General features: G+C 42.4%; 1 protein-coding gene across 1 annotated transcript in view; it reads right to left on the bottom strand.

The window, feature by feature from the left end:
* ADAMTS12 (ADAM metallopeptidase with thrombospondin type 1 motif 12) overlaps positions 1–21107 on the bottom strand; it is a 173990-nt gene that overhangs the window by 145449 nt on the left and 7434 nt on the right. The window lies entirely within an intron of this gene.

Genomic DNA, 21107 nt, shown 5'->3' on the forward strand with positions numbered 1-21107 from the left:
ATGGTATAGGGTTTCCTGCCTGAGCAAGGGGTTGGACTAGAAGATCTCCAAGGTCCTTTCCAACTCTGTTATTCTACTCTGTTAAATACAGCATGAATGCAGTTAGTGGGCTCCTGCATGTGAATGGCCAGGTTTGGTTTAAATGCAGACTGCAGAGCTGGGTTAATATGCTTTTCTGAAAAGACGCAATCTGTCTGCGAGCAAGGTTTCAAAAAGATGGTGTTCAAAACTACAGGTAGTCTTTGACTTACAACCATTTGTTTGGTGAACATTTGAAGTTATGACAGCACTTTAAAAAAGTGACTTATGACTGGTTCTCACCAGGTGAAATCAACTTACCTTCGCTATCAGTTTGCAAACAGGAATGCACATTTTTGTGTTGCTCCAATCGAACTGGCACTCTTTGGTGTCGGTGTGGGTAGAAATTAAGGATTTCAGACCGTGGTGTTTGACTGCCAGCGGTGTTCGTGGATCCTGGTTTTTAACTGGTGTGATGTACCGTATTTCTTGGAGTATAAGACGCACTAGAGTATAAGACGCACCAAGATTTTGAAGAGGCAAATTTTTTTAAAAAGTTTTTGCACTCTGCAGACTTCCCAAAAACAGCCCGTTTTTCACGAAAACAGGCCCTTTTTTGTCAGAAAAAAGGCATGCATAGCCCTTAGGAGGCTTATAGAGTGCTCCTGGGGGCTGGGGGGGGGCAAAAATGAGCAAAAAATGCCCCTTTTTTTGCTCCTTTTTGTCCTCCCCAGCCCCCAAGAGCACTCTGGAAGCCTCCTAAAGGCTATGCACGGCCATTTTTGCAAAGCAGGCAGGGTTTCAGGAGGCCAAAAATGCTGTATTTAGTGTATAAGACACACCCAGATTTTCACCCTCTTTTGAAAATGTGCATCTTTTTCCAAAAAATACGGTATCTTGCATGATCTCAATGTTTATGATCAATCAGTTCTTTCAAGATATACCCCATATTATTGCTTTTGACCCAGAGCTACAGGCAGGATTAAACATGGTTCAAAATGATTGGCCCTTAATTCCTATCACACTCACAAATTCTTTGCAAAACAGAAAGGCTTGCAAATTCATGTAATTAATGATTCTGGACAAAATGTGACAATATTTGGACAGGTGACTGATTGTATACTTATCATCTCAGAGTTAGAAAACTGAATACATTAAAGGTATTTGTGTATTGCATGTATTTATGACTCAAAGGAGGGAAAACATTGTGAAACATGATTTTCATCTGAACAAGCCAGTGTAGTCCTGGTTTAGTGATCATAATTGGGATCAGAAATTCTGTTATTAAGCGAAGCAATCACTAAATGGAACTGCCACTGTGCTTCTGACCTTCCTTCAGCTTTCCTTCATTTTACGGACCTGCAAAACTCATAAATATGGAGACTGGTCATAAAGTTACTTTTTCATCACCATCATAGCTGCGAATGGTCACTAAATGAAGCAATGACTAAATGAGGATTACCTTTATATACAAGGAAAACTAAGAAAGAAACAGAAAAGAAGAGTTCTGAGTGGAATGAGACTTCTCCATTGCGAAGGAGTCTAATTCTGAATTAATTTGACTTATTTGTTTCTCTTCCTGAATACACCAAGTTAGTGCTTATGATGATAATTGAGTGTTGTAACATTCATTCAAAACAGGTTAAAGTAGCCCCTGTCCCTTTTAATTTATTTTCCTGTAATCACAAAGAGGAAATGAGAAGAATTTGGGAGGTGTAGATAGTTTGATGGAAGCTTGCCATCCCAGGCTAGGAAATTTCATCTGTCAGAATGACAGGTGTTTAGTTCCAAGAAAGGCAGTGATTGACAGCCCAGAGAGACACTGAAATCTTAAGGGAACCTGTTTACATTCCATTTTAATTTATGAATAAAAGCTAATTTGAATCTATTGTTTGAATGTTTACGGAGTGTCTATGCTGTTCTTTATTTTCTCCACATTCAGCCTAATCGCACTGCTTCAGGAAAACAAAAGAATTAGTACCTCAGGAAAGTCCCAAAAGGTGCTTTTTCAAGAGGCAACTGGACTTTCTGGTTTTTCTTTGAAGATGTTTCGCTTCTCATCCAAGAAGCTAGATGACTGAGGTATATACTTAGAAAGCAATAGAGATGGAAATATTGTATGTACACGTATATATTGTAAACATGAGAAAGTATGAAACAAAGAGGAATATGTAGAAGACAACAGGTTGTAAAATGGAAAACCCGAAATTAGAAAAAAGAAATACCGATAACAGAAAGCTGTAAAAGTGTAATTGTGATTTTAATGTTTGGAAAATGCTGAATAAAAACACTTAAAAAGAAGAAGAAGCTGGATGACTGAGGATCTCCATAGATACCTCAGGAAAGGTTTTGGTGGTAGTCACAAAGCCAACAGAGCAGGAGTGGTTTTCCCTTACCTTCCCAACCGATTTGCAAATGTGCATGCACTCACCCCATCTGCGCATGTGTCCACGCATGCGCTTTGCTCAAAAAACATCCCTAAATAGGACGACATAGAGCCAGGATGGATGGACAGGCCCACAAGCGATTTCCGCTACCAGTTTGGGTGAATTGGTCTGAACCGGATGAGTACTACCTCTGCAAAAGAGCTATACTGAAATTAATGGGATTATACTTTAATTTTGAAAGAAAATTAAGAAAAGGACAGGGGCTGTGCAACATTTTTCCTAACTGAACATCTTGGACCATTTGTATGAAGAACTATGTTGACAAATCACTTGGTGATACAATGCAGAATGCAATTGCTAATGTTATAAAATTCAGAAACGTATCCTGTGTTGTTTTAGTATTCAGAGCAATGATTTCCAAACTTGACAGGTTTAAGACATGTGAACTTCAACTCTCAGAATCCCCCAGCTTGCATGCTGATTGGAGTCCACATGTCTTAAAGTTGCCAAGGTTGAAAAACACTGATCGGAAGCAAAAACTGTATTCTTCTTATTTGTCATTTTTAATTATACATGTTTCTAACAAACAATTCTGTGACAGGTGGATCTTTTCATCCAGGTCTCTAAATGCCTCATTTCTAGTGTGATGCTTGACATCTTACACACACTGGCTAACAATGCCATTTCCCTTGATCTGCACAAAACAGCTGTGAAAAACATGAGACATGATGGTTATAAACAGATTCCTCTCCTTAGCAAGGGCCTACTTTCAGACCCTGTTGCTTTCCCACTGATATATGTGTTAAATGCTTCATTTGCCAGGGAAAAAAAATTATGCTCTCTCTGTTGTTGGTCCATGGTCCTTCAAAAAGGAAGCATTATGAGCCATGGTGGTGAAGTGGTTAGAATGCAGTGCTGCAGGCTACTTCTTGCTGACTGCCAGTATAGGCAATTTGGCAGTTCAAATCTCACAAGACTCAAGGTTGACTCAGCCTTCCATCCTTTTGAGGTGGGTAAAATGAGGACCCAAATTATTGGGGGCAATATGCTGACTCTGTAAACCACTTAGAGAGGGCTGCAAAAGCACTGTAAAGCAGTATATGTCTAAGTGCTATTGCTATTATTTTGGCTATTGTTTTATGAGGAGGTCCCCTATAAATTTTATAGGTATTTTCACATGGCTGATCATAGGTCTTATACAAAACTTGCCAGTAAGATAAAGAGGAACCATTCCTACTTACTTACTTACTTTTTTATTTATTTACTTATTTGTTTGTTTGTTTATTATATTTATATGCTGCCCATCTCACTCTTGAAGCAACTCTGGGCTGCATCAGGTCCACAAACTTTAGTTGAGCATTTGATCTATCAGCTTTTCCCAATCTGGTTGAAGTCCAACATATCTGGTGGGTGTATGAGACTAAATTACACAGATTAGGTTCAGAGACCCAAAACCATAAATGAGGTGTATAGTATAGTATTTGTATAGTATATAGTGTATACTAGTGTATAGTATTTGACTGAAGTGGAAGAACAAATGTTTATTTTATTTATTTATTTAGGAAATTTGCACATGGCAACTCAAGGTGGCTTACAAGAATATAAAAATACCATATTATTTTATTAACTAAAGTCGGTCAAATCTGGGTCATTCCTCCCCTTGGCAGTAAAATGAATCATATACTAAATTATTAATAAATTACTTCCATACTTCTCATACTCCAATATTAACTGCAGGGTTAAGCCTGCTTCTTACAGCTTATTCTCAAATAGATCCAGAGTGCCCACGTTTACAAAAGAAAAACTTCAGAAAGGCATTGCTTAAAGAAAGAAGATAACAAAGACTCTTAGCTGGGCTCACACATCAAGACCTGTTCAGAAGCCACAATAATTTAATTTAGATAATTAAGCCATCAATATGCTTTGCAAAAAGCAAGAAGCTGGATTCATATTTCTGACAAAGGCAAAAGACCAGACTACTTAGTAACACCTATCCTCTGCGAGCTGCACTGGCTGCCTATTGGTCTTCGGATACGCTTCAAGGCGCTAGTCGTCACTTATAAAGCCCTTCATGGTATTGGACCTGGGCACTTGAGAGACCGCCTGCTGCCAATTACCTCCACTAGACCGATTAGATCCCACAGATTAGGCCTCCTCCGAATTCCATCTGCCGGCCAGTGTCGACTGGCGACTACCCGGAGGAGAGCAATAGCAGATTTTTTATAGCAATAGCAGATTTTTATATACCGCTTCATAGGCCTTTCAGGCCTCTCTAAGCGGTTTACAGAGAGTCAGCATATTGCCCCCAACAACAATCCGGGTCCTCATTTTACCCACCTCGGAAGGATGGAAGGCTGAGTCAACCCTGAGCCGGTGAGATTTGAACCGCTGAACTGCTGATCTAGCAGTCAGCCTGCAGTGCTGCACTTAACCACTGCGCCACCTTGGCTCAGAGAGCCTTCTCTGTGGCTGCTCCAACCCTCTGGAACAAACTCCCCGTGGAGATTCGAACCCTCACCACCCTCCAGGCCTTCCGCAAAGCCCTTAAAACCTGGCTGTTCCGACAGGCCTGGGGCTAAAGAGCTTCTGCCCCCCTCCTCGAATGGTATGGTTGTTGTGTGTTTTAAATTGTGTACTGTTATGTTTGTCTTTTTATCCCCTGTCTGTACCCCTTTCCCTGACTGAATTGTGAGCCGTCCTAAGTCCCCTTCGGGGAAAAGGGCGGCATATAAATGTAATAAATCCAATCCAATCCAATCTATTGAGCATAACATTTCAGCCCAGCTATTAAGAAGTGATCTGATACAGGTAAATTAAATCCCAAAAGTGCTTTTTTTCAAGAGGCAGCTGGACTTTCTGGTTTTTCTTTGAAGACATTTCGCTTCTCATCCAAGAAGATTCTTCAGCTCTGAGCTCTGAGCTGAAGGAGTTTCTTGGATGAGAAGCGAAACATCTTCAAAGAAGAACCAGAAAGTCCAGGTGCCTCTTGGAAAAAAGCACCTTTGGGACAACCACGACCTGGATGACTGGGAATCTCCATAGACATTGCAATTAAATGTGTTCAGGAACTCAAACATTACGCACAATGCATTGACACAAAGGCGTTAATGCAGGTATTTTATCTTTCCTTCCATAATGAATTTTCTTTCTGTTACTCCCCCACCCTACAAATCACACAAATCAAATGAAGCAGTAGGAAAACACTAATGAATTCCAAATGTAAGATGACAAGGTGTGGATGTCTCATAAAAAAATCCATAACCTCTAGGCTGGAATACTGCAATGTGCTCTACATGGGGCTGCCCTTGAAGAGCATCCGGCGACTTCAGCTAGTCCAGAACGCAGCCGCGCGAATGATTGTGGGCGCACCTCGGTTCACCCACATAACACCTATCCTCCGCGAGCTGCGCTGGCTACCTGTTGATCTCCGGGTGCGCTTCAAGGTGCTACTTGTCACCCATAAAGCCCTTCATGGTAGTGGGTCTGCGTACTTGAGAGACCGCCTCCTGCCAATTACCTCCCTGCGACCAATTAGATCACATAGATTAGGCCTCCTCCGAGTTCCATCTGCCAGTCAGTGCCGACTGGCAACTACACGGAGGAGAGCCTTTTCAGTAGTAGCTCCGACCCTTTGGAACGATCTCCCCGTGGAGATTCGTACCCTCACCACCGTCCAGACCTTCCGCACAGCCCTTAAGACCTGGCTAGCCCGTCAGGCCTGGGGACAAAGATAACTGTCCCCAACCGAATGATGAATGAATGTTGCTTACTATTTTACTTCTATGTATTGTTTGTGTCTATTGTCTGTATACCCCCCCCCCCTCATTTTATGTAAGCCGCCCTGAGTCCCCTCAGGGAAAAGGGCGGCCTATAAGTATTAATAAATACTCAAAATACTCAAAATACTCAAATAAAGGACATACAGCAATTCCATACCTAAAGTCTTATCTGGAAATCCTCTACAGACCATTAATCCTTGGAAATATTTCAGCTTTTGAGATTTAGAAAAGTTTCACTTCCTATCAGATGTAGTGAATAGCTTAACCATATAAATAAAACACTAAATTAAAATGGAAGGGGACTGAAGTGGAGCTGACATTGTTGGAAGCAAATAATTATAGCTTTAGACCCAAGGTTAGGTTTAAATCCCAACTTTTTGTGAAAATATTTGGGCTGTCAGTCAGGTATGAAGAAACTGTCAAAACAGCTGTGCTTCATACTTGACGGAAAGAAATCTGAATGCTAATTCTGTGATGTAATGTTTTTTTGAATTTACATCAGGGGTGGGTTCCTGCCAGTTCTAATCTCTTCTATAGAAGAGGTTCCACCAATCTACTGTGTCGTTTAGAACCGGTTCCAGCTCTCTCCCCCCACCCATCCGAACATCATCAAGATGAAGAGTGAGAGGAAAAATTCTGGAAGTTGAAGTCCACAAGTCTTAAAGATGTCAAGTTTGAACACTCCTGGAGTTTTTTTTTCTAAGGAGTTAGGGGTGCAAGGGTCTTGTAACTTGACAGCTTTAAGACTTGCACACTTCAATGCCAGAGTTCCTGAGCCAACATGACTGGAGGAGGAATTCTGGGAGTTGAAGTCCACAAGTCTTAAAGCTGTCAAGTTTGAACACCCTTGGGTTTTTTTTTCTAAAGGGTTAGGGGTGCAAAGGTCTTGTAACTTGACCACTTTAAGACTTGCGTGCTTCAAATGCCAGAGTTTCTGAGCCAACATTTTGGTTGCTAAGCAAGAGCATTATTAAGTGAGTTTCACCACATTCTACAAGTTGGCCACACCCACCCAGTCACATGACTACCAAGCCACTCCCACTTGGCCACATGGCTGGCAAGCCACTCCCACCTGGCCACATGGCTGGCAAGCCACCCCCACAAAGCAGGCCACACCTACAGAAGACGTCCTAAAAAAAACTGAAACCCACCACTGATTTACATGCTTGATTCTCAACAATATTGTGTAGAAGCCATTCCTGCACTCAGCTATTCAATACCAAGAGAAATTCTACACATTGCAACAGACAAATCTAGATTTGCTCGCCCCCCAGGGGCCCAAATTTATTGCAGAAAAGTGTGGATCATGAGCATGTGTGAATGCTGTTTACCTCCAGAGATATATTATACAGGCAGCCCTTGACTACAACCACAATTGAGCCCAAAGTTTATGTTGCTAAGTGAGACATTTGTTAATGGAGTTTTACTCCATTTTTACCCCATTTGCTTGCCACAGCTGTTAAGTGAATCATTGTAGATGTTAAATTAATAACAAGGTTGTGACGTGAATCCGTCTTCCCCATTGAAGTGGTTCATCAGAGGAGCCCAAAAGGTGATTGCATGACCCCGGGGACACTGCAACTGTCATAAATCTGAGTCAGTTGCCAAGCATTTGAATTTTGATCATGTGACACATGGGGATGCTGTAACAGTTGTAAGTGTGCAAAAATGGTCATAGGTCACTTTTTTCAGTGCTGTTGTAACATTCAACAGTCATAAGATAGGATAGGATAACAGAGTTGGAAGGGACCTTGGAGGTCTTCTAATCCAACCCCCTGCCTAGGCAGGAAACTCTATACCATTTCAGACAAATGGCTATCCAACATCTTCCTAAAGACTTCCAGTATTGGAACATTCACAACTTCTGGAGGCAAGCTGTTCCACTGATTAATTGTTCTAACTGTCAGGAAATTTCTCCTTAGTTTTAGGTTGCTTCTCTACTTGATTAGTTCCCATCTATTGCTTCTTCCTATTGCTATTGCCCTCAGGTCAGAGGTGGGTGGCTCCCGGTTCGGCTGAACCGGTAGTGGAATTCAGGCCTGGGTCGTAGAACTGGTAGCGACCCAGGACTGCCACGCCCCTGAATCAGTTCCCTCACTGCCACTGGGCCGTCATCATTTTGGTTTTTAGTGACTGCGCATGCGCAGTTCATTGTAGATTGTTCTGTGGATGCACAAAGAACAATTTACATTGAACACCAGTTGCGAACCGATAGTAAAACCCTGCCTCAGGTACTTTGGAAAATAATTTGAGCCCCTCTTCTTTGTGGCAACCCCTGAGATATTGCTATCATGTCATCCCTAGTCCTTCTTTTCATCAGACTAGACATACCAAGTTCCAGCAACCATTCTTCATATGTTTTAGCTTCCAGTCCCCTAAATATCTTTGTGCTCTTCTCTGGATTCTTATTTGCACCCTCAAATGAATTGTTGCAAGTCAAGACCTATCTCTATTCCCATTTTAGATTTTTAAGAGTTTTCCCAAAATGTTCAGGAATCAGCAGCAGAAAAAGCATGAATAAGTTCATGTCTCAACGCTATAGCTTCTACCGAGGAATTTTGCTGCAACAAGACCAACTCTCTAACATGAACTATTGCAGTGATGGACTCCGACCAGTTCGGCCGAACCGGTAGTAGCTTGGCGGCCTGGGTCTCTGGAGCGGGCAGCAAGCCAGGCCTGCCACGCCCCCGAACCGGTTCTCCAAGTGGCGCCATAGGTGCCGCCATCTTGTTTTTTTGCTTCTGCACATGCACAGAGCAATTTCTATTGTACTGCGTGCGCGCACACATGAAGCACACACACACAAAGTACACACGCGCGGCACATCCCTGAGCAAACCAGCAGTAGCGGCTGCCGGAAACCACCACTGAACTATTGCATATTTTGTAATGAATCAGGAGCAACAGGAGTGCATGGATCACACTCAGCTGTAAGAACTGGGCTGCTATTAAAAAAACAAAACTCGGCCCCAAAGCTCTGATTTTTCTAGTTAAAGAATAAATCTTGGCAACCTTTCCTCCAGCGATCTATCAGAGCACAGCTAGAAAGAGCCATGCTGGGTTGGTTTGACAAATTGCTAAAATCCAGCACTTGCTGGATGTGCTAAGTGTGGCAGGAAATGACATTCTCTACGGTTCTTTCATTTTTTTTCTACATTTGGCTTCATGACAATCTGCTAAGTTTCTTATCTTTGTCATGCGTTACATAAATACCGGTGGAGAGGCCAGGTCAATAAACAGACTCCACAAGGATTACTCTACATTTTGAGGCATTTAATACTGTAACAGAATTTTACAGAAGTCCTTGAGAGTCGAAGAGTGGTACTGAAACAGCCGCAGCTCTGAAGCAAACACAACTTTCTCAAAATTCATTCCCATGAAGTCAGGGGGTTCCAGCAATCTGTAATGTAGCCAATTTGAAGTAACTTGGTTCTATTAATTGTTGCCCTATGACATACCGCTTTGCTCAATTTTTTTACGCTTTAGTTTGAGATGCAAACACCACAGACTCATCCCCAACAGCCTGCACCTGTGCGTAACAGTGAAGGGACACAGGGCAGAAAACATCCTGCAGAAAGCACAGCTCCAACGTCTCAATCTTATATATATGAAAAATGAAATGAAAAAGACTGAAATATATGTATAGTGTCAAGTCACAGTACTTTTGACAGTGATAGTGTGCATTTTGGATTCAAGTTCTGTTAAGATACAGCCTGTTGTGCCTTAAAATGGCTTCTACTGTATAGCACAGTGGAGTTGCCATGGTAACGGCTTCACAGTACTCCACAAGGAGGCTCCCTCTAATATAGGATTGGGATAAATACATACCCGGACAACGCCGGGTTATCAGCTAGTGAAAGAATATGACAGATTGATTACACAATTGAGGTTTTGAAAGAGAGAGTGGAACACATACTCCAAGAGTTGAAATCACTTCTACCAACAGAAGTATTGGAACAGGTCACGGAATTTATAAAGAAGGCACAAGTAATACAACACTCAGAGCTGAAGAAGCTTTCTGGATGAGAAGCGAAACGTCTTCACAGAAAAACCAGAAAATCCAGTTGCCTCTTGAAAAAGCACCTTTGGGACAACCATGAGATCTGGATGACTGAGAATCTCCATAGAAAACTGGTAGGTATTTCAGGTTCCACGCTGAAGACAAACACGCATAAGGACAACCTCCTGTGACCAAATAAAACCAGAAACTCCTTACCCAGTGGGTAAGCACCATTAGTTACATCCCAGCGTGTTTTATATAGCATGTAATGGAAACTAAGAACCTTTGTTTATTTGAAGAGGGATAACCCAGAGAACAAAACGTGAACAAACCAAACTTTCTTTTACTCTCTGGTTCTTCTCAAATAAATTCACGTAACATAGTAATACCACAATACCATCTGTTGTTAATTGTCTCTATTCCTGGGAGAAATAAGCAGGTGCAAACATGAACCGTATGTTCACAAATGTGAACCTGCAAACACGATAATAAATTTTAATGAAGTCCCAGATCAGTTTTCATTATGAAGTCCTCAGTAGAACTCCAATGCTGTCATAAAGAATAGAAATTGTGAACTGGTTGAACTTCATGGCTCTTAAAAACCTGAAGTTCATCTTCATGATATTTTCATTTTCTTTGTTATTGAACTGACTGACTTGTATCTAAACATCAGCAAAAAGAATATGCCAGCAAGCCTTTACAGAATGCTTGAAGTGCATGAGATCAATTCATCTAATAAAATTTCTCTAAAACCTAGAGGTTGCGATAATGATTTTTCCATCACACCCAGGAATTCCATTCTCCCGAGGAAAGTGTTCTTGGAAAAACTGGAATTGTTTTTGGAAACAAGCAAAAAAAAACCCTCTGCAGCTGACAGAATTAACTAGCACGATTGCATCTATGATGGATTCTCCCAGATCAACTTTTCCTTTTTTCCTTCTTCTAATTTAAATCACAGTCTGTTTTAAAGACTGATCTGGACTGGCTTGACCATTATTATATTTATTTGGCCATCAGGATATCAAGCATAGACGTTTTTGTAAGTCTAGCACAGAGAATCACTGTCCATTTAGCACTTCATTGGAACTTGGAAACATTAGAACCACTTCACTTGAGCACAGAAAATGGTCAACCAACAGTGTTCCTTGACCAGATAGTAACTGAATGCTTCAGTCCACCCCTTCAGAGCTGTGTCTTAAACACACATCTCCATCATAACAATAAAAGTATTGGTTTCTAGCAACTTCCCATATTTCTATGATTGCTGCAGTGACTAAACTCAGTTGCCATCCAAACTCTTAATGCTAGCAAGACAACAAGCCTATATTAGGTCTTTTAAATCAGTGGTCACCAACTGGTGGTCCATGGATCCACTGGTGGTCTACAAGAAGATTTTGGCGGTATTTTCAGTCCTCAAACTACGTAGTCCTCAAACTATGGCCCCCGGGCCAGATATATGCGGTGAATGTTTGTGTTGCTGCAGAGACTCTCCCCCTATGCTCGTAGCCCTCAGTGAGGTGCTTCTGCTGAGCTTCCTTCTCGGTCAGATCCAATTTGAACTGAGCCAGCTGTTTTGCCAACTCTTTCTCATGGTGGCTGCTTAAGTTCAACAACTGCTTCCTGCTGGGGCCCTATGGAGCCCGAGCGGGCAGGCAAGGAGTGGCTGGGGTGGGTGGGCGAGTAGAGCCTGGTGAGGTGCCCCTTGATGTGAGTGACATTGAGTTGGCCACCCAGTCACATGACCACCTAGCCATGCCCACCCAGCTGGTCATTAGGCAGATATTAACGGTCCGCGAGATTTAAAATTATGAATTTAGTGGTCCCTGAGGTCCGAAAGGTTGGTGACTCCTGTTTTAAATCAAATTGTGCCACTATGCTGCTACAGTGGATTCTCCAAAGTTGGATGGGGGAGTGAACCAAGGATCCCCTCCACTGAGAAAACAGGCCACACGACCAAGCATGTTGCAATAAGATCTTGGCCTTCCAATTCCTTGCCTTGAAATGGTTTTGCCCTGCACTAGGATGAATCCTAATTGCTTGCGATTACAACTCCTTGTTCTGTGTTCGTGGAGATCTCACCCAACTTCCAACACATCACCTTCAATTGGAAATCCTAACAGCGTTCTGACGGAGGCTTCCCAAGAGCATGAGGCAAACTCCTTGCCCTGACAAAAAAACCTTTTATTGATTTACTGTGAATACTGCTCATTCACACCCAGCAAAGTCTTTCAAGGGAGGATTTACAGTCAAAGACCTTATCTGACTTGGAGAACTGCCAGGCTGATATCTGCAAAACGTGGCAAGGAATCTCAGAGAGTCACGAACCAATTAAGCAAACTAATTGTCTCCTGCATATTCCACTCCCCTTTCGCTCCTCTTTTATTTCCATTCATCTTCCACCTGTAGACTTACTCCCAAGTCCACTTTAGCTGTTCCCTTCATCTAGCAACTCTGCACATGCACACATTGGAAACAGGCTCCAGCTGTTTGTCTGCCTCACTGATGCCTGATTCTGAAGGCAGCTAATAACTGGCATACGGCTCAACCCCCCTCTCTGCCTCTGACACAGAGCCCTTATCAGAGCTTTCCCCAGACTCCAGGACTGGCCCATGTTCCTCCCCAACCTCCTCACTGTCCAAATTTGCTGCAAGCTTGATTTGATTTTGATTTTATTTTATTAAACTTGTATGCCGCCCTATTCCCCGAGGGGACTCAGGCCACTAGCATGCCACAACAAACAGCTCACAGCCACATAATTTTTTTTTCTTACACACTATTAGAGCTCCCAAGTTGTTCGCTGAGAGTAGAAACAGACCTGATGGGAACATTACAATGGGAAGATAACCACTGTGAACTGGGATTGAACTTTTCAGGGAGGGAGGGAGAGGAAAGGGTGGTTCATTCGGAAAATAACTCTCATCTCTTGGGGAAAGTAGTTTCCAAGAAAAAAAAAAGTTGGGTTGTTGCAAAGAGTTCTGTGACACAGATCCAAAAAAGTAGAAGAAAAAACAACAACACAATATTCGATTTGTACTTGGTTGGAAAGGGGAGTTGAATCTTTCATTCCCATGATTGAAAGAGTCTAAGGACAGATTGCGAATATGACCTTTGTCCTTGCCTCTTCGTCAATTTCCATGGTTTATCCATCTGTGACCATGGAAAACGTTCAAAAGGATTCATTGCCTTTCAAAGCAATACCGCCATGTAAGGGCCAGCATTGTTTTGCTTTGATCTGAGCCAGGTCTGTACAGTAATTGGTCTCATTGCAAGCTAGGTGTTATTCTCATGCTTTTGTAGAAAGTTAGTACCCACCCCTCTCCTAGAAGAATGAAATATTTTGAGAAACAGTAAAAAGGCAGAATATTCTATTTCCTTAAAGAGGACTGGGGAAACATGCTCTTGGAGACAAAAAAAAGACAGTCCCCACCTTTCTTAATAGCCCCCAGCAGATATCTGTGTCAATTAAGAAAGCCTGGGTCATCCTAGCTACAAAACAAAAGACCTTCAGCTCCAGGATGATGGGATTAAGACATGACCCTCCAGGACATAACAGGATTAACCCACTAGCAATAGAGCTCATTACATTGCACAATCTCCAAAGGACATTCCATCAGAGTCCAAACTTCAACCAAACCTGAAAGCTCAGACAATGTACAGAGCCAGCTATGATCCCTTCAACAGCAAATAGAATACGTGTTCTTGCACAGGAACAGGAAGCTCAAGTGCAAAGCCCAAGAGAAGGTATAAATACCCCCCCACTCCCAACTCCATGTGGTCAGATGCCCAGAATCCATGTGGTTCTGCTTCATCAATAAACCATCATTCCAACCAGCCTCCATGCTTTCAGTGTCTTTCTCCCAGGTTGGAACTGAACCAGATGGATATTTCCTCCAACAGCTTCAAATCTCAGAAGCAGTTTAAGGCTAAAGGTCTGTCGGGTTTGTAGAAAGTTAGCATCCACCCCTCTCCTAGAAGAATGAAATATTTTGAGAAATATTTTTAAAAGGCAGAATATTGTAGTTCCCAGGATGAGAAATGGAGAAGCATGTTTTTAGAGGGAGAAAGCAGCCCCCACCTTTCTTAATAGCCCTCAGCAGATGTCAGCACTTAAGAGATAAAGAGCTTATTGAAAGAAGCCAAGTAGCTCTATTCATAGGCAAAGCAAATACTGCAGGCAGAAATCTATTCAAGGCAGGATATTTTGAAATTCCCTGCAGCAAGGCCTGAACAAAGGTAGGATTAGCCCTCAACCACAATAGGAATTGCCCAACGCCCCTTCATTGCATCACCCTCAGAAACTTCAACCAAACTTAGCTCAAACACCTAGGATTTGTACTTTCCCTTTAGAGCCAGCTATGACTCCTACATAACCCCTACATAGCCCATGGGAGTCTGACAACAACCAATAGAATACATGTTCTTGCACAGGAACAGGACGCTCAAGTGCAAAGCCCAAGAGAAGATATTAAAAAAACTCACTCTCAACTCCATGTGGTCACCTGCCCAGAGCCACATGTGGTTCTGCTTCACCCTCAAACCATCTTTCCAATCAGCTTCCATGTTTCCAGTATCTTTCTCCCGGCTTGGAACTGAACCAGATGGATATTTCCTCCAACAGGTTGATATCTCTTCCCCACTCAACAGAATTTTTCAAAGCCTACTGAGTATGCAAAAATGGGTAGGAAATGCTAGTAAAGATTTAGCTCAGAAAGCAAGGATTACCTAGGAAACAGTCCCTTACTGGTTATTCCTTCAAGGCTAAATTAACATTTCTATACCATATAAACCACTTCGATCTTGCTGTACAGGGAAGGGAGGGAAAACATTGCTTAAATGTCATTTATTATCATGAAAAACAGAGACAGAAACATGGGAACTGCTGGAATATTAGAACTGGGCATTTCTTTAATTAGCAAATTGAATTCTTGAAAAATACAAAGGTCCTATTGTCTATTTGACTACCTGAGGGGAATTTGTTAATATAGCGAGAGTGTCCGTGAGCACGTAGAGAGATTGTTTTCCTAACTACAGAAGTTTTACAAATAGATTTTATAATCTGGAATTAACAACATTGGATCTGGGCTAATAAATAAATAAATAAGCAGCAGAAATAGCAAGGCTAAGAAGCAGTAGATTTCTTATGGACAGAAAGAGAAATTAAAGGTGCAAAGAAGCATGCACGGAAGCCACTGTACCCTTTAGAGCAGTGATGGTAAACCTTTTTTGCCTTGGGCGCTAAAAGCACACTCGGGTACCCACCCTCATAATTTAATCCCCCCATGCCATGCCCCCTGTGCATGCACTCATGACACACACACCCTCTACCCTGCGCATATGCGCCTGGGTTTATTGGAGCCTGGGGAGGGTGAAAACTGACTCCCCCCCCCCCCCTGGAGGCCCTCCGGAGGCTGGAAAAGGCCAATTTTCTGACTTCCGGTGGATCTGTTTTTTACCCGCCCCAGGCTCCAGAGGCTCTCTAGGAGCCTTGGGGGGGGGGGGGAAACAGCCCAATGCGCCAACCAGGAGTCTGTTCCCGAACTTCTGGCTTGCGTGTTGGGTGGTTTTTCAAAAAATGGCCAAAAATCAAGGCCAAAAATCAGTTGGCCACCGCGCACATGCGCACTGGGGCTGACAGGACAACACCTCGCGTTCCCTCATAAATGGCTCCGCGTGCCACCTATGGCACACATGCCATAGGTTCACCATCACGACTTTAGAGGCACTGTGGCTCAGTGGCTTATTGATGCCGAAGATGTTTTCAGCTCCAGCAGTTTGAGCACTGTGTGGCAGGGTGAGCTCCTGTCACTCCTCTCAGCTTCTGTCCACTTAACAGTTATGCAAGTAGATAGATAGGTACCACTTTGGTGGAGAGACGAGCTGGTGCTCTGTGCAGGCAGTCAGGTATCTGATGGCTCTGAACTTTCCTGTTCTGGCACCTGCTTGCAAGACAGATTCAGGAAGGGAGGGGACCTTGGTTGACTGTGCAGGAAGAACCACTTGTCTTTCTTTCTCTCTGGTACAAAGCCAGCTCACCCTCCTGTGGCCAACTTGGGAAGGGTGCAAGCCAAGGGTGCAAGCTATAACAGGGCTGATACCTTGGCAGAGCCAAGCTACTACTCTGCAATAGCATTGCCGTCTCCTGGTTACTGCCACTATGCCACACAGCAACCACAATCACAACACCACCAAAATAATAATTGTACCCTTAAAAATTTGGGTTGCAAATTTTAAAAAAACTTCAGTTGTTTTCAGAATCCCTTTGAAAACCCTGAGGCTTGTTACTAAACAGGAGACAGGAATAAGCGCCGAATGATTCCGTATGCAGTGTGTGTAGAATAAAACATATGTCAGTTTTCTCCAACTATTTTGAAAATTGTGGGAATGGTAATCCAGCACATCTGGAGTGCTCCAGCCTTTGCTATTACACTTTGATCCTTACCCCTTTTCTTGGCAATGTTTGATGCCGAACTCTTTGATAGTTTTATTTTTACCTGTACAGAGCTAACAAGACAGGCGACGTTTCCATCTGTATCAGGCCCTCTTTTCATGTAAGCTTTTTGAGCACAGCTCCAGGAGATTTTACAGAACTGCCGGGAAGCAAAACTTTTTCATTTCTCTTTAATGGGATGGAAGCCAAAAGGGGGGGAAATGTTCCCAAATGTTTACATTGGCTTTGTTTAATCTGTGGAAAGAAGGAAGAGCTAAGGATCAAGAACATACTTTGGGCTGGAATTTGGCAGCCGGCAGCTGCTTGCCAACTCACTAAGAGCTGTCTCTTTTTTTATTATTTATTAGGGACTAGGCCAAAACTCAAATTCCAGATATTCTGGCTGGCTTTGAGCCAACCCAAATACCTTGTTTTGAAAATTCAAGAGAAATTCCGTCTTTCTTTTCCTGCCCTAGAAGACGTGACAAGTTTGATAGCTGGAAACTTGAATCCGTCTCGCACTTCATCCCAAAAAGAGGGGTTTGGGGGGGGGCGGGGGAGAAACAAATGGAACTTGTATAAAGTTATACCTTTAAAAGGAGAAGGTATATAAAATCAGTAATATGGAAAATAGTTATTTGGAATATAATTATTAATGCCACTGATATTGAATGGGGTTTGCTAAAAGGTGGAAATACACCACGCAAAATAGAGACTGGAAGGGAGATAAAGAGAGGGAAAAAGAGAGAGGAGACAGGAGAGAGGAGACAGCAGAAGGGAGGAAAAGAGAAGGAGAAAGGGAAGGTGTGGAAAGAGGAGAGAGGAGAGGGAGAGAGCAAGGGGAAGTAGAGAAGAGAGACGATAGAGGGAAAAATGAGTTAAGGAGGAGGAGAGAGGGAGAGGAGAAGGGTTGAAGATGAAATAATAGACTATATATGGTGTACGGAAAGCAGAAGAGCAAATAAAATTTGACGAGGCTTGATGGCAAAAGGAATTGATATATTATTGAATATTCAATAATATCAAATGTAATGGTATACTTTGGATTATATTATATGTATGTTAAAAAAAAACTTTTGAAACAAAAAAAAAAGACGTGTCTCAAGTTTTCAGAGTGTATAAACCAGGTTACCATGGTGACAGAAACCCCAATTGCCTAGAGGTATCTCTAACTGTCAAAGAAATGCAAGGCCACCAGAGGACCCTTGACATTCAATGTTAAAATAGGGAACATTTTCCCAAATCTGACAACCCCTGATATGTTGGGACTGCAAACTTTTCACCCTGGGCATCTCTGGAGACAAAGGACGTCACGTGCGTTATGCACAAGTGACATGAAGTGTGCAATTTCACAAAGACATCATAATACACATGGTATTGTTAAGGTTTCCTCCAAATGCCTATACCTATAGTGATTATTGCATTTGCTGCAAGTATCTGGAGATGACAGAGAAGGGATAGCAATTTATAGTAGAGCCAGAAGCTTCCTTGAGAACCACAATGACTGAGATGATGGCAATAACAATAGCAATCACACTTAGATTTATATACCACCCCATAGTGTTTTACAGCACTCTCTGTGTGGTTTACAATGTGAGTCTATTGCCCCCAACAATCTGGGTCCTTATTTTGGCTATGAGGACATCATCGGATGATCAAGGAGGGCATATGACTAAGTCTAATGACTGAGCAAAGCATGGCTCTTCTTTTGTTTTGTTTTTTCTTGGGAATTTGAGGTTAAGCCTATTGGTCTTATGTGACTTTTCATATTTCCTGTCTTAAAAGAACAGAAATCATAGATTTTGAGTAATTAAGGCTGGAATGGGTCCCAGTGACAGAATGTGGGTTTGACTCACAGAAGGAGGAAGGGAATGCCCGGCGGTTACAGAAAAAGAGAATTGACTCCTGGGAAAGTAGAAAGTGTGGGAAAGAAACTCAGCACAATTCCACCTTTATTGTGTTGGGTATCTATTGAAGCTTAAGAGTAGCATTGACAGGCTTTCAATAATCTATTATGAAACCCCAAACTGTAATACATTTCAAGACTCCTCGTAACCCCTAGGGTTGTGGTGGCTCAGTGGAGGGACATGATGGCTAAGACGCTGAGCTTGTCGATCAGAAAGGTTGCAGTTTGGCGGTTCGAATCCCTAGCTCCGCATAATGGTGAGCTCCCGTTACTTGCCCCAGCTTCTGCCAACCTAGCAGTTCGAAAGCATTTAAAAATGCAAGTGGAAAAATAGGAACCACCTTTGGTGGGAAAGTAACAGTGTTCCATGCACCTTTGGCATTTAGTCATGCTGGCCACATGACCATGGAAACATCTTCGGACAGCTCTGGCTCTTCAGCTTTGAAACGGAGATGAGCACTGCCCCCTAGAGTCAGAACGACGAGCACATATGCGCGAGGGGAACCTTTACCTTTACATTTAACTAACCCCTATTTCCTAAACTTGTCTACCTTGAAGGATTAACATCTCCAGAAGCTGCAAAAATAGGGATCAGCAACTATGTAGCAGAACAAAAAGTAGAAAAGGAAAGGACAGAAAAGGAATATAAGACATGGTAGGATGACCTTAAGTCACTACAAAGAAAGAACCAGATAACTTTATAGAAGCTATATTGCATCAAATCTAAGAGCTCATTTGAGCCTCAAGCTGGAAGCATGGGTCAGCTGGGCCTTTGATGACCGATTTTTCAAATTTTCCCATTGGTCAAATCTCATTGGTCACCTAAAGACAGGCTGTATGAAATTTCACTCTAATCTTCTTACAGAGCTATTTTTATATTTGACACAAAAACAGGCAGCCCTTGATTTATGACCACAACTGAGCCCAAAAGTTATGTTGCTAAGTGAGATAATTTCCCTTTTCTTCGTTTTACAAACTTTCTTGCCACAGTTATGAAGTGAATCACTGCAGTTGTTAAGTTAGCAACATGTTTGGTAAGTGAATCTGCCTTCCCCCAATGGGAATTACTTGTCAGAAGATCTCAAAAGATCACATGACCCCAGGACACAGCAACCATCATAAATATGAGGCAGTTGCCAAGCATCTGGGGAGACAAGGAATGTTGTGGGTCCCATCTCCTAGGGCAGTGTTTCTCAACCTTGGCAACTTGAAGATGTCTGGATTTCAAGTCCCAGAATTCCCCAGCCAGCGAATGCTGGCTGGGGAATTCTGAGAGTTGAAGTCCAGACATCTTCAAGTTGCCAAGGTTGAGAAACACTGTCCTAGGGAGATATATCTGCGGGAACCAAAAGAAGGGCCTTCTCTGTGGTGGCTCCCTCTCTCTGGAACATCATTCCCCCAGAGATTAGAATGGCCCCCACTCTAACACTCTTCTGAAAGGCACTAAAGCAGTGGTGAAATTAAAAAAAAAATTACTACCAGTTCTATGGGCGTGGCTTGATGGGCGTGGCATGGCTTGGTGGGCGGGGCAGGGGAAGGATACTGCAAAATCTCCGTTCCCACCCCACTCTGGGGCCAGCTCGAGGTGGTATTTGCCGGTTGTCCAAACTACTCAAAATTTCAGCTACCGGTTCTCCAGAACCTGTCAGAACCTGCTGAATTTCACCCCTGCACTGAAGAACTAGTACTGCCAGAGGGTTTGAGGAACCCAGAGCAGGATGGAGCCCATTAAATAGTTTATATGATTGTGTGTTGTCGCCATGGTGGGGCTATTACTTTACTCATTTCTTTAGTTACTTCATTATTTTTCTTTTTATTATTATTTTTAATAAAAATATTATATGGTGTTTATATCTGTATAGGTTGCCTCGAGTGTCCATGTGCAAGCAGGCAACAATATAAATTTTCTAAAACAAAGAAATAAAATAAATCTGACTTTTGATCACGTGACCATGGGGATGGCTGCAACAGTCATAAGGGTGAAAAACTATTATGAGACATTTTTTCACTGCAGTTATAACTTCAAACAGTCACTAAAAGAACTCTTGTAAGTCAAGGAACACCTGTACATGAAGCTTAATGTGGATAATGTGGGGGGGGGGAGCCAGCCAGTCCTTCCAACAATGGATTCGGCGAACCAATTGCAAAATTTGCATCGGGTTCACAAACCGATCTGTACTGACTGAATCCCACCCCTGGATGTGACATATTCATAATCTCAATCCATGTGGCTTCTCTAATAGTGACTGAGAAGCCCTTCCATAACAACAATTCTTTATTTCATTATTTCATTTTGTTTTTACTTCCTATGTCTAAATCACTCATCTCCCTCAGTGTTTTTATGAAAGCAGTGATGTTCTCTGAATTCTAAATATGACTAACCAGCCCCCAATCCTTGTTGTCTAACAATCCTACAACAACAGCCATCAAGTACACACAATTGCTCAGATTCCGACACAATTCTTATGGCTTAAGATAATTTAAGCTAGCCTCAAGATAAAATTTTCCTACAAGATCCAGTTGTAGGTACGAGGCAGGGGTGAAATCAACTTAACTTTGCTGCAAGTTCGGTAGCAATGTGAGCACAGGTG

The sequence above is a fragment of the Thamnophis sirtalis genome, unplaced genomic scaffold, assembly GCF_051295495.1.
Source record: "Thamnophis sirtalis isolate CommonGarterSnake01/CBP01778 unplaced genomic scaffold, rThaSir2_p1.2 scaffold_5, whole genome shotgun sequence".
Lineage (NCBI taxonomy): Eukaryota > Metazoa > Chordata > Lepidosauria > Squamata > Natricidae > Thamnophis > Thamnophis sirtalis.